Genomic DNA, 14,433 nt, shown 5'->3' on the forward strand with positions numbered 1-14,433 from the left:
ACCTCCCCTGGGAGGTGCTGGTCAGGGGAGTGGTCACTTCCCTTCCCTTTGTCCAGTTTCACACCAGAGCAGGGCTGGGGGGATCCCTGAACCGGTGTAGACTGGCTGATGCAAGGAGGGCACCATCTGTGCCCTTCAAAGCATTTCCAGAGGCCAGGAGAGGCTACTCCTCCTAGGCCCTTCACACCTATTTCCAAAGGGAGAGGGTGTAACACCCTCTCTCAGAGGAAATCCTTTGTTCTGCCTTCCTGGGATCAGGCTGCCCAGGCCCCAGGGGGGCAGAAACCTGTCTGAGGGGTTGGCAGCAGCGGTAGCTGCAGTGGAGACCCCGGAAAGTTAGTTTGGCAGTAACAGGGCTCTATGCTGGAGACCCGGGGATGCATGGAATTGTCCTCCCAACACCAGAATGGTATTGGGGTGACAATTCCATGATCCTAGACATGTTACATGGCCATGTTCAGAGTTACCATTGTGACGCTACGTATAGGTATTGACCTATATGTAGTGCACGTGTGTAATGGTGTCCCGCACTCACAAAGTCCGGGGAATTTGCCCTGAAGAATGTGGGGGCACCTTGGCTAGTGCCAGGGTGCCCACACACTAAGTAACCAAGTGAGGGTTAGACATATAGGTGACTTATAAGTTACTTAAGTGCAGTGTAAAATGGCTGTGAAATAACGTGGACGTTATTTCACTCAAGCTGCAGAGGCAGTCCTGTGTAAGAATTGTCTGAGCTCCCTATGGGTGGCAAAAGAAATGCTGCAGCCCATAGTGATCTCCTGGAACCCCAATACCCTGGGTACCTAGGTACCATATACTAGAGAATTCTAAGGGTGTTCCAGTGTGCCAATCAGAATTGGTAAAATTAGTCACTAGCCTGCAGTGACAATTTTAAAAGCAGAGAGAGCATAAACACTGAGGTTCTGGTTAGCAGAGCCTCAGTGATACAGTTAGGCACCACACAGGGAACACATACAGGCCACAAACCTATGAGCACTGGGGTCCTGGCTAGCAGGATCCCAGTGACGCATATCAAACACACTGACAACATAGGGTTTTCACTATGAGCACTATGCCCTGGCTAGCAGGATCCAAGTGAGACAGTAAAAACTCCTTGACATATACTCACAAACATGCCAAAGGTGGGGGTAACAAGGCTAGAAAGAGGCTACCTTCCTACAGGACCTGAATTTGGTTAGAATTGCTGTATAGACCACAGTGTTTGCCAAGAAAACATTGAGGAAGAACTACCTGTATCATCTGCCAGCTGTGTTTGGTGTTAGTACATATAGGTTTTTACCATAACATTGGACAGTGACAGACCATGGCTTCTGCTATATTTCATGAGGGAGTGCTGAGAGAAGATTTGGAGAGGCATGTGAGAATGACGGTGATTGAGTTTGCTAGATATTTATGGTACTTACAACTAAACAGCTTGGCAGTCTTTCGATATGTTTAGAAGAACTTGGGCAGATCGGCATCATTTGCTAGTTCTTCTCTAAGTCGTTAGTGAATTCAGTGTGATTGATTTGCCCATGACATGGCATCAAGTGAATCTATATAGCGAATCCATACAATTGAAATCGCATGTTAAAAGGAAGCATATTGTTTGCCACATGCCAATTCGATTGGCCACTGTAGCTATTGGAGCCATTTGGTTTCATTAATATATTAAGTATTGTCACTACTGAAGAAGGTCCTGTTCTTTCAGGGTAATATACTTGCATTGAAATGCCTCTTTCTGAATGCTCACCCCCACATTTTTGGGCTGATGCTGCTGGTTTTTTGACACAGCTGAGAGTGCACTGAGGCCTGCTAACCGTACATCAGTCCCAGTGTTCTAACCCTTCATGAATTGTATGTTGAATTAGCTAACCCCAATTAGCATGAGTTGAATGACACATAAGCCCCTAGTATGTGGTACAGAATGTACCCAGGGCATGTAAGTTAAAGTGAGATGTAGCAACAATTGTGCCACCCCATGTGCGACAAAGAACAGAATGACTCCCAAACTGCTACTGCAGCTTGAAATAGCAGTTTCAAAATTGCTAGTTTGACTTTGCCATTTAAACCAATGGCAAAGCCCGACTTCCAAAATAATATATGGAAGTCCCTATAAAGAAAGCTTATCAAGCCTTAAGGGAGGGAGCTGTATATTCTTAAGTGGCATATATACTTTAATATGTCCTAACAGTAAAACTTCCAAATTATCATTTTTACTAGTGTAAAAGGTAGTATCCCCATTGGCTAACACAGAGTTACAGGCTGTCATGTTAGTCCCCCCAACTTCTGAATGAGGCAGTTAAAATGGGTAATTCATGGTATTAAATCAATCATGGTGTTAAACCTGACTCGATGCCCAAGTCACATTTCAAGTCACTTTTAAGTAAAGGAAAATGTTAGAAAGTTGCCAGTTTATCCAACGATCTTCCTAGCTGGTGGCCACCAGACAGCCTTCTGTTCACCTAAGGAATAATGTGAATGACTTTCAGGCTCAGGAGCAATAGAGGCTTGCTACAGAAGAAGGTGTCACCTCCCCCTTGCAGGAAGCCAAACAGGGTGTTGGCAAAAAAAATGAGCCTTAAAGGGGAAGTCTCCTTTGGTGGGCAAATGGCAGTGTACTCATGTAGGACTGCCCATTTGTTCAGGCAGATGGGCTGGCATTAGATGCAGAGGGGAGAACCAGTTGCCAAACCATTTTTCCAGTGGTGTTCCCACACATAGCCATACCTCTAGCAGGGGATACCAAGCTCATAATATCCAGGTAAGGGTTTAGATACCTTGAGAGTGGGAATAATAGTCCAATCTGGGATTACTAAATGCAACACCTATCCAGAAGTTGTAAAAGGGCAGGAGGTATCCTGGTAGCCCATTGATTAGTAGCCACATGATGAAGACAGCATGCTCTGGTTGGCTGAGGCAAGGCCCGAGCCAGGCAGAACTCACGACTTCCAACTGGGGTGGATGTAGGAGGCTGGCCTGGTTTGTAGTAGGTATCTTTGGTGCGTACACCATATACCAGGTCCAGTTATCCCTTATTAGTGAAATGTAGTAGTGTTCTAGCAGCTTAGGCTGATAGAAGTAGCTGTAGCGGAGCAGCTTAGGCTGAACTAGGAGACATGCAAAGCTCCTGCAATACCATAAGTAAATAGTCATAGGATAGTGCAAACAATAGGAAATGCTATAGAATGCAATAGGAGAAAATAGGTCTGGGCAACACAAACCATAAACTAAGAAAGTGGAATGCGAATCACAAATTCCCCCCTAGACAAGTGTAGTGTGTAGATAATAGCTGGGAGAGTGAGAAAACCACAAAGGTGAGTAAAATACCCCACCCTGGAGCCCAGGAAAGTAGGAGTAAAGTACTGCAAGTTTCTTTAGGACACACTACAAGTCGTGATTAGAGTTATCACAATAACCAAGAAAGACTGCAAACAACAAATGGTGGATTCCTGGACCTGAAGATCTGTAAAGAGAGGAGACCAAGTCCAGAAGTCGCAGAAGATTCCAGGAAGGGCAGGAGCCCCTGTCAACCTAGAAGATGGTGAAAAAGAGGAGTCTCCAGTTGGAAGAAGACTTCAGAAGAGCACCAGGGAAGATGGCTGCGGGTTCCTGCATGATGCAAAGGATGTTCCACGTGGAGATGTTGGATGTAAGCGAGTTGCAGCGCTGGATTCGTCCAACAAGCCTTGGTTCAAGCAATGCCGTAGATTGCATCAAAATGGTGCTGCCTGGACCCAGGAGGAACATGGGGGCCTCTTCTTGGACTGAGGAGGCAGAGGGGGATCCCAACACTGGAGGAAAACCACAGATAACCAGGCTGCACCCACTGAGGTCTGAGAACAACGGGACAAAGAAGGTGCAAATTGCAGTTGCTGCAGCTCTACAAAGAAAGGACCACGCAGCCAGAGGACAACTCAGCGAGTTGAGCATCGCAGGATAGAGTGCTGGGGACCTGGCCCAGGCTGTGCATGAAGTATTCTTGCAAATAGTGCACAGAGGCCTAGGAGGTGAAGATGATGTAGTGCACAGGGTAATTGTCACAAACGGGGAAGGCAAGCTCTTACCTTCTCAGAATTTGGACAGCAGGACCTTAGGACAGTCTGAGTCAAAGGGGTCCACCACCTGTGTTCCAAGGAGCACGCTCGTCACCAGGAAAGGAGTCCAAGAGAACCGGTCGTTGGCTAAGAAAGTACCTGCTGGAGCAGGGAAGTGAGTTTGTCACTCCACAGGAGATTTCTTTGGTCCTTCTGCTGCAGGGTGAAGACAAGGAGTCCCCAGAGCGTGCACACCATAGAAACTGTTGCAGTTGCTGGCTGGAGCTGAAGTTGAAGATTCAAAGTAGCCCTTCTGGATACTTTGTTGTAGTTACAGTGGTTCCTGGAGCAGTCTGCGGTCGATCCGAGGTCAGAGGATGAAGCAGTAGTTGCAGAGGATTCCTGATGGAAACCTGCAAGCAGAATCTGAAGAGAAACCCACAGAAGAGACCCTAAATAGCCCTGAGAGGAGGATTGGCTACCTTATCAGGTATGAACCAATCAGGACGGGTCACTGACATCACCTGCTGGCACTGGCCACTCAGAGCCCTCCAGAGTGTCCCCACACTTTGCAAAACAAGATGGCTGAAGTATGGGACACACTGGAGGAGCTCTGGTCATCACCCCTGGGGTGGAGATGGACAGGGGAGTGGTCACTCCCCTTTCCTTTGTCCAGTTTCGCTCCAGACCAGGGACTGTGGGTCCCTGAACTGGTGTAGACTGGCTTATGCAAGGAGGGCACCATCTGTGCCCTTCAAAGCATCTCCAGAAGCTCTGGGAGGCTACCCCTCCCAAGCCTATAACACCTATTTCCAACGGGAGAGGGTGCAACACCCTCCTCCCAAAGGAAATGCTTTGTTCTGCCTTCCTGGGAATGAGCTGCTCAGACTCCAGAAGGGCAGAACCATGTATGTACGTGAAGTGTCAGCAGCTGTAGCTGTTGTGGAAGCCTCAGAGAGCTGGTTTGGCAGTACTGGGGTCCATGTTGGAGCCCCCAGGATGCATGGAATTGGCCCCCCAAAACCAGATTTGGAATGGGGGACAATTCCATGATCTTAGACACCTTACATGGCCATATTCAGAGTTACCATTGTGAAGCTCCATATAGGTATTGACCTATATGTAGTGCATGTGTGTAATGGCATCCCCGCACTCACAAAGTCCAGGGGATTGGCCCTGGACTAAGTGGGGGACCTTTGCTAGTGCAAGGGTGCCCTCACACTTAGTAACTTTGGACCCAGCCTTCAGTAAATGAAGGTTAGACATATAGGTGACTTATAAGTTACTTAAGGGCAGTGAAAATGACTGTGAAATAGTGTGTGCACTATTTCATGCAGGCTGCAGTGGCAGTCCTGTAAAGGGTTTGTCTGAGCTCCTTATGGGTGGCAAAAGAAATGCTGCAGCCCAGAAGGATCTCCTGGCACCCCAATGCCCTGGGTACCTACGTACCATATACTAGGGACTTATAAGGCCGGTCCAGTCTGCCAGTTCGCATTGGAAAATGAAGTCACTAACCTATAGTGACACATTTGGAAGTAGAGAGAGCATAATCACTGAGGTTCTGGTTAGCAGAGCCTCAGTGACACAGTTAAGCACCACTGACAACACACACATTAGTCCAAACACTATGAGCACTGGGTTCCTGGTTAGCAGGATCACAGTGAGCCAGGCAAAACACACTGACATATGGGGTTTTCACTCTGAGCCCTGGGGTCCTAGATAGCAGGATCCCAGCGACACAGTAAAAACACAATGACACACACAAACAGGCCAAAAGTGGGGGTAACCATGCTAGAAAGAGGCTACTTTCTCACAGTGGAAGATAAAAGTCACTGTGTAACCTGAGTTCACCATTGGACAGCTTTGCATTGAGCAACTATAACTCTTTTAAACAACCTAATTTGCTGGAGGCTGCACAGGTAAATCCAATGTCACACATAATACATGTTTGGCAAGAATCAATGTGTAGGGCAACACTGCTATGCAAATGGTCCTCATTTGCCTTACACACTTCCACACTGATCTCCAAGTTCTTCCTCTACTGGTGTAAACAGGATACCTGAGGACATCACGGAAAATTGGCGGAAATAGTGGATGGCCCAGGAGCTTGTAGCTCATAGTTCTTATTCCTTCTCTATCCTTGGGGTCTCTCCATCCGGTACCTTGTCCCCCTCTGCTGGACATTGGTACCAATTTAAGCCAAGTGGTCTTTGAACATCAAGCTCATGTCTCCCATATTCTTTCCATTTTACTCCATCAATGCTCAGTACATGGGATAGAAACCCAGTTTTTAAGCCTGGGTCCCTCTCGGGTGCATCAAAATAAGATGGAAGTTGGAGGTATAGGTGTCACACTAAGTTCTGGTGGCTTCGTCCCGTACTTTGAAAAATGACCTAGGAGAGGGGTTGATCTTCAGTTGCCTCCTATCGGGTGACGCCGCTACTTTATGACCTTTCCATGGAGAGGTGTGCTCAAGTGTGCCTTTATGTAATAAGGAGCCCGTCCCCCGCCTTATATTAATACCTTATCCTTCCTTCTGGACTCTCTCTTGTACTTTTCTGTGGTAAGACAGTGCTTTATCGTCACCAGACGGTACTTGGTCTCGGGGTTTAACAGGCTCTACCACTGTCCTTGCTGAACTTCTCAGTGAGTATCTAGTAAGCCCCCTAGATGTCTGCCTCATCAGCCAGTATTCAGCCACTCTCCTACCTTTGGGGCCACAGAGTTGTTCCCTAACATCTCCTGGGTCCACCTTCACTGGACTCTGCCCTTTGAAAAGTGAGGAAATCACATTCACAACCTCTTCTCTGAGAACGTAGCAGCTACTGGTTTGCTGAAAATCTCCCAAGCAGGCTTACTCTGCCGCAACCGCTCCTCCCCCTTAGCATGACCCTGGAAGTGAGTCTGCCGATCTGTTTCACTTCCTGAGTCATCAGTGTCCACAGCACCCTCTCTGCAGTCCCCAGGGGTTCTCCTGTTTCCTCTGTATCCTCACTGCCCCAGGCACACCAACATGCCACCGGGCCACCACATCTCGTAATTCCAGCACAGCTTAAGGTATGTCGAGCCTTCCAGCTAAATAATTTCTCCTTCCAAGAGCAACATCACCTGTGTCTCTTTCTGGCACGCTAATGCATAGCCACCATGGCCTGATGCGAACAGACATTAACTGGCAACCATGTTCTCCAACAATCTGCTCCTCGATTTGATTTCCTCATCGCCATACAGTGTAGTTAATCACCAGCAGTCACTCCCAAACACTCACTCAGCACTAATACCCTGTGACACGGATATAAGGCAGGTTCATATGGCATGCACTTGCACACGCATGCACGAATAGCACTTTAATGCGATGCACTGATGTCCGCCAGGTCAATAGATATTGTACTCACAGACTCCTTGGCCAAAATCCTCCTCCTCCCTTCAGTCAATCTTGACTACCCCTCCCCTACGGACTGGAGTTGAAGAAAACCTTTCCCCTCCCTGGGCACTAGGCTGATCCTGGCCGGAGTCACTTATTCAGAGTCCCAGGAAAAAAGGTTGGAAGATAGATAATAGGCAGTTTGGCCGCTCCTCGGGAACTTTAATCAAAAGTCACTCCACTGTGTTGTCAGGCACTTTGCTAGTTCTGTGAGGCACAAGGAGGAGGGTCACCTCGTGTTGAGGTCAGCTTCCGATCTCTCTCAGAAGCGTTTTGTAGCCCACTCACTTACTCTCAACACACAGACTTGTTCCGTCAACACAACTTGGTAACAAGGCCTCATCAGGGCGGGGTGAGAAGATAGGTGTTGGTCTACTGCATGGAGGGCAGCAGAAGGAGCAATCAATGAGTGAGAGATGAAGCAGGGGAGTCTCTCTGAAGGAGGAGATGCCCACAGGACACACGTTGAACAAAGTCACACCTATGCAATCTGGGCACTCCGGGACACGAATTTGCCCCTTAGTGCCTCCTTGGAAATAAGTCACAACATCTGGTGCGAGATGACTTGAGTCACACCAGACAATTCCGGTCACACAAATAAAGAGTTACCAATTCCATATGTCCCTTTAAATGAGACACAAGTCTGGTGTGTGATGACTTATGTCGCACCAGACAATTCTGGTCACGCACACAGGTGCAACTTTAGAGGTGCCACCTGAGGTAGAATGCAGCACCGCTATGGGTACACCCCCCACCTCTGAGGGCCGCAAACTGTGAATTAGACACCGCACGCAAAGAGCTTGCAGTCAGCATGTCACACAAGAGAAATGCAGCAGGATTGACAAAGCGGGCCATGTGGGGGACCACAACCAGTACTTCTGCTCATCACCAACAAGACGCTTATGCATGATGAGGCCCCACAAAGCAGGGCCATACTCCTTTAATGCGGGCAGTTCCTATAGGGTTTCGCACCAGGCAAACCATTCTCCAGGCACAATACATGGTTCCACGCCCACAACGCCACAATCAGGTGGGGTTCAGCAGATGATGTGGGCACTTAAGAAGGCAGCACTCTCCAGGTATCACAGGTAGAAGGTGTAGTCCCTCGCAGGAGGCCTCTACCGGAGAACAGGGGGCAAGGCAACAAGCCTTTGGAGAGCACACTTCGGGGTGCCACGCAGCATTACGTAGTCAGCCCGGGCCAGCCACTATTCAGGATGGGTGCATGGTCCCTTCCAAGCGCAGTAATTACTCCTCATGCACAACAGATTCCTCTGTCAATGTACACCACGCAGTCCTGTATCTTCGGTCCTGTGTCTCCACAAGAGTATCTCTACTTTGCTGCAGTGTGGCACAGTATTTATACTGTAGTGTGCCTTTGACGTTACATGAGGTTCAGAAGTTTCCCCTTTGACCCACAGATGTCTCCCCTAAATTTCTGTTCTGTCTGCCATGGAGCTGTGGAATGCAGATCTTAATCTATAGTGGGGCCACGATCTGGCCCCAAGAGGCCCAGTGTCAAAACCTCTTCCTCCAATCTATCCAGCCAGGCTCTCAAATTGCAGAGATCTGTCGTTCCAGTTATGTGCTCAAGGGTTTATCTGTCACAGGTGAATGCACAGATGTGTCCCCCCAGCCTCCAGTGCCGATTTGAGTTGAATTTAAAAGGCACAGATAAGTGTTCTAGATCACAGAAATGACTCCTTTCTAGAAGTGGCACAAAACCAGCTTTACTACAGAAAGGGGTTTGTCAGGACAAATCCAATGACAGTAAACATTATGAGGCTGCACCACTGCAATACACTATTGCAGCTAGAAGTAATTGTAAACGTCCCCCATGTTAACTTATAGGCTGTGCAACTCATAGGTAGTGAAAACACACATGGGTATTCTTAACTCTCTGGGCATATGTGCCCTTGCGCACATCCAAGCCTGCATTGGCAGGTTGGACACATGCTTAAGAACACCACAGTGGGAAAGTGCCCAGAACCCTAAGACCACTAAGAAAGAATCAACAAACCTATAGGAAAAAGTAAAAATTTTTGGAGAAACACTACCTCAGTGTGTCAGGTCTAACACCGCATCATCCCCCAGGACATTTTCTGGGCATAAATATGGCACCCGTAGCACCTCGAACTTCAGAATACATTTGGATTGGAGAGAGCACTGAAGAAGGACTGCCCTGATGACTCCTGGACCTGGCAAGAGATTATGTACCAGCAGCTGGACTGCAACAGTTGGATTTCTTTCATGTTGTGTGACCTTCTTATTTCAATGTTTGGTGCTTATAAATGCTTTACACTAGTTTCTTTGTTCCAGCTTTGCTGCTCAAAGCCACAGCTACTGAGTGTTGAGCTAAGGTTTTACAAATTAACCTGACTGGTCCCAAGATATGAGTGTACTACACATTGAGGTCTCACAACCATACCATATAATACTCCACAATACTCACAATACTGCTGCACAACATGTCAGTTGTGGAGCAAGGATTGATATTGTCTTCAATAACTATTACTTAGCTATATCAAAGGCCCTATCACTGCACACGGCCAAAGAGTAGTGAAACAATATGGCTGCCTTTACATTCTCCAACAACAGCCATTACCCAATTATATACAGGCTTGTCATCACCATGTACCGGTGTATACTGCTAAGTTATCACAATATACCATAACCCAAAATATAAGTAAGGCCCAGCTGGATTATTTGATTGCAGTACTCTTGTGTCACTCATGGTGTCACATGGGCAATGCAATACTTAAGTGAGATTTACAAAGGAGCTCAGGACCATTTTGCATTCAACATTGATTGGTACATCAGGAGAAATACTTTGTAGATATACAATGAGTCTGTAGAAAAATAATTTAGAAATCTGTAGAAATACAATGTATACTGTATTGATTGGTAAAGCTGGAGAAATGCAAGGCAGTTCAATTTGCTGTTTTGCGTGACTCTGAACACCAAAATCGAAATCGCTGCTAAATTTCACATACAACTGCATGCAAGCCACTGTAGCCACTCCGCTGTATGCTATTCCACTCTGAACCACTCCATCATACGCCTCTCCACTGTACGAGATTCCACTCCACGGCACTACGTTCTACGCTATTACACTGTATGCAACACCACTGTATGCCCCTCCAGTCCATGTTACTCCACTGTACGCCACCCAATGGGATGCTACTCCACTATACGCTGTTCTACTCTCACATCATTCTACTGTGTGCCACTTCACTCTGTTCCACTGTATGTGAGTCCACTCCACAACATTCAACTGTACGCTATTCCTCTGTATGTCACTCCATTGTACGCTACTCCACACTATGCCTCTCCAGTGTATGGCACTCCACTCTACCCTGCTACATTCTACGCTATTTGATGGGACCCCACTCCAATGTACAGCATGCCACTGTCTGCTATGACATTCTATCCCACTACCCAACTCTACCCCACACCACTGTATGCCACTACAGTATACACCACTCCATTATTCACTATTGTACTTTATGCTATTCCACTATCCACTAATACACTTTAGGCCCCTCCAAGGTGCCACACTCTATGCTATTACTCTATAAACAACGCCACTCTATGCCATTAAGCTCTACACTACTCCAGTATATCTGCACGCCATTCCACTGTATTCCACTCCACTCTATGCTTTTCCACTGTTTGCCTGTCAATCATATGATACTCCACTTTACATCACTCTAGTGTATGCCACTCCACACTACCCAACTTCATTCTAAGCTATTCCATTGGACGCCTCTCCACTGTAAGCTATGATACTTTACCCAATTTCAGTGTATGCTGCTCCAGTCTACACCACTTAACTATTCGCCACTGCAATGTATGCTACTCCACTCCACTATACGATATTCCAGTCTACGCCACTCTAATGTATACCACTCCACTCTATGCTCTTCCACTGTATGCCGCTCCACTATACACTACTCCAACTATGCCACTAAAGTGTATACCAATCTACTCTACCCAAATCCATTCTATGCTAGTCCATTGGATGCCACTCTACTCTATGCCACTCCTCTATATGCTGCTTCACTCTACCCCACTCCAATGTACACTACTCCAGCCTACATCACTGTACTGTACGTCACTCCACTCTAGGCTATTATACGCCATGCTATTCCCTTTTACTGTATGCCACCCAACTGTACTCCACTCTACGCTTTGCCACTATGGTGGTCATTACAACCCTGGCGGACGGTGTTAAAGCGGCGGTAAGACCGCCAACAGGCCGGCGGAATTTTTTTGGGAATTACGACCGTGGCGGAAACCGCCAACAAAGCCACTTTAACACTCCGACCGCCACGGCGGTACAAACAAACAGCTCGGCGGTCACCGCCAACAGACAGGCGGAGACAATGTACCGCCCACACTATTATGACAGGCCAATGCGCCACCTTTTCCGGGGCGGATTCACCGCGGATAAAAACACGGCGGAAACAGGCATTTAGAAGGAAAAACGCTCACCTCTACACACTCCACGAGGAACGATGACACCATGGAGCCAGAACTCCAAATTCTTCCTGCGCTAGTCTTCCTGCTCCTGTACCAGGAGCACCAACGCCGGAAGGAAAGACCACGGTGTGTACTGCACCTACGACATAGGGGAGGGGGGCAGCAAAAAACAGGGACACACACACGCAACACCCCAACCTCCACCCCCACCCTCACCCACTACAACACACACACCAATGCATATCCAAACATTACAGTAACATCCCCCAAGCCTCCCGGAAGAATGCAAAGACAAAAGGAAATGAGTGTAACCATTGTAATATATCAAAATTCAGTAAGCAAATATATACATATATACACTATTAGCAAAATATACACCATGATTAGTAGTCCAGGCATTGCACCATTCATAGTCCGTGGACCACTTGGCCCAAAATGCATGGGCGAGGCCCACACAAGATATCCAAACATGACGGAGAGAACACTGCAGGGGCATCAGATAGAAATACAACAGGCACCTCAGGGGGTAGGGAAGGGGGGGCACCTCAGCCGGATGAGTGCACAACGTCAGATCCACGAGGGGGCTCCATGATCATTGATGTATCCTGGGAGTGCAAAGCCACAGTCTCTCAAGTCTCTACAGTGGGTGGGTTGCCCACTGCTATATCAAGGGCAGTGCAAAGCCACAGTCTCTCAAGTCTCTACAGTGGGTGGGTTGCCCACTGTTCCATCCTGGGGAGTGCAAAGCCACAGTCTCTCAAGTCTCTACAGTGGGTGCTTTGCCCACTGCTGTATCCTGGGGAGTGCAAAGCCACAGTCTCTCAAGTCTCTACAGTGGGTGGTTTGCCCACTGCTCTATCCTGGGGAGTGCAAAGCCACAGTCTCTCAAGTCTCTCCAGTGGGTGGTTTGCCCACTGCTGTATCCTAGGGAGTGCAAAGCCACAGTCTCTCAAGTCTCTCCAGTGGGTGGTTTGCCCACTGCTGCATCATGGGAAGTGCAAAGCCACAGTCTCTCAAGTCTCTACAGTGGGTGGTTTGCCCACTGCTGTATCCTGGGCAGTGCAAAGCCACAGTCTCTCAAGTCTCTACAGTGGGTGGGTTGCCCACTGTTCCATCCTGGGGAGTGCAGAGCCACAGTCTCTCAAGTCTCTACAGTGGGTGCTTTGCCCACTGCTGTATCCTGGGGAGTGCAAAGCCACAGTCTCTCAAGTCTCTCCAGTGGGTGGTTTGCCCACTGCTGTATCCTAGGGAGTGCAAAGCCACAGTCTCTCAAGTCTCTCCAGTGGGTGGTTTGCCCACTGCTGCATCATGGGAAGTGCAAAGCCACAGTCTCTAAAGTCTCTGCAGTGGGTGGTTTGCCCACTGTTGTATCCTGGGGAGTGCAAAACCACAGTCGCTCAAGTCTCTACAGTGGGTGGTTTGCCCACTGCTGTATCCTGGAGAGTGCAAAGCCACAGTCTCTCAAGTCTCTCCAGTGGGTGGTTTGCCCACTGCTGTATCATGGGAAGTGCAAAGCCACAGTCTCTCAAATCTCTCCAGTGGGTGGTTTGCCCACTGCTGTATCCTGGGGAGTGCAAAGCCACAGTTTCTCATGTCTCTCCAGTGGGTGGTTTGCCCACTGCTGTATCCTGGGGAGTGCAAAGCCACAGTCTCTCAAGTCTCTCTAGTGGGTGGTTTGCCCACTGCTTTATCCTGGGGAGTGCAAAGCCACCGTCTCTCAAGTCTCTCCAGTGGGTGGTTTGCCCACTGTACCATCCTGGGGAGTGCAAAGCCACAGTCTCTGAAGTGGATAACAGTCTCCACTGGTTATGGAGGGGGACTGGTGCCCAGAGTGCTTCATCCTGTGCAGGACACAGGTAGTGGATGCATGTCTCCACTGGTTCTGGAGGGGGCCTGGTGCCCAGAGTGCTTCATCCTGTGCAGGACAGAGGTAGTGGATGCATGTCTCCACTGGTTCTGGAGGGGGACTGGTGCCCAGAGTGCTTCATCCTGTGCAGGATGGACAGAGTGGATGCATGTCTCCACTGGTTCTGGAGGGGGACTGGTGCCCAGAGTGCTTCATCCTGTGCTGGACAGAGGTAGTGGATGCATGTCTCCACTGGTTCTGGAGGGGGACTGGTGCCCAGAGTGCTTCATCCTGTGCAGGACAGACAGAGTGGATGCATGTCTCCACTGGTTATGGAGGGGGACTGGTGCCCAGAGTGCTTCATCCTGTGCAGGACAGACGGAGTGGATGCATGTCTCCACTGGTTCTGGAGGGGGACTGGTGCCCACAGTGCTTCATCCTGTGCAGGACAGACGGAGTGGATCCATGTCTCCACTGGTTCTGGAGGGGGACTGGTGCCCAGAGTGCATCACTCTCCCCGTGACGGTCCCAGTTGCGTCACTGCCCCTGCCGCTCATGGGCTAGCGGTGCTTGAATTGGCGGTCCTTGCCCTGTTCAGCGGTGCTTGCCCTGTTCAGCGGTGCTTGACTTGGCGGTGCTTGCCCTGT

This window comes from Pleurodeles waltl, chromosome 11 (assembly GCF_031143425.1).
Source record: "Pleurodeles waltl isolate 20211129_DDA chromosome 11, aPleWal1.hap1.20221129, whole genome shotgun sequence".
NCBI classification, from domain to species: domain Eukaryota; kingdom Metazoa; phylum Chordata; class Amphibia; order Caudata; family Salamandridae; genus Pleurodeles; species Pleurodeles waltl.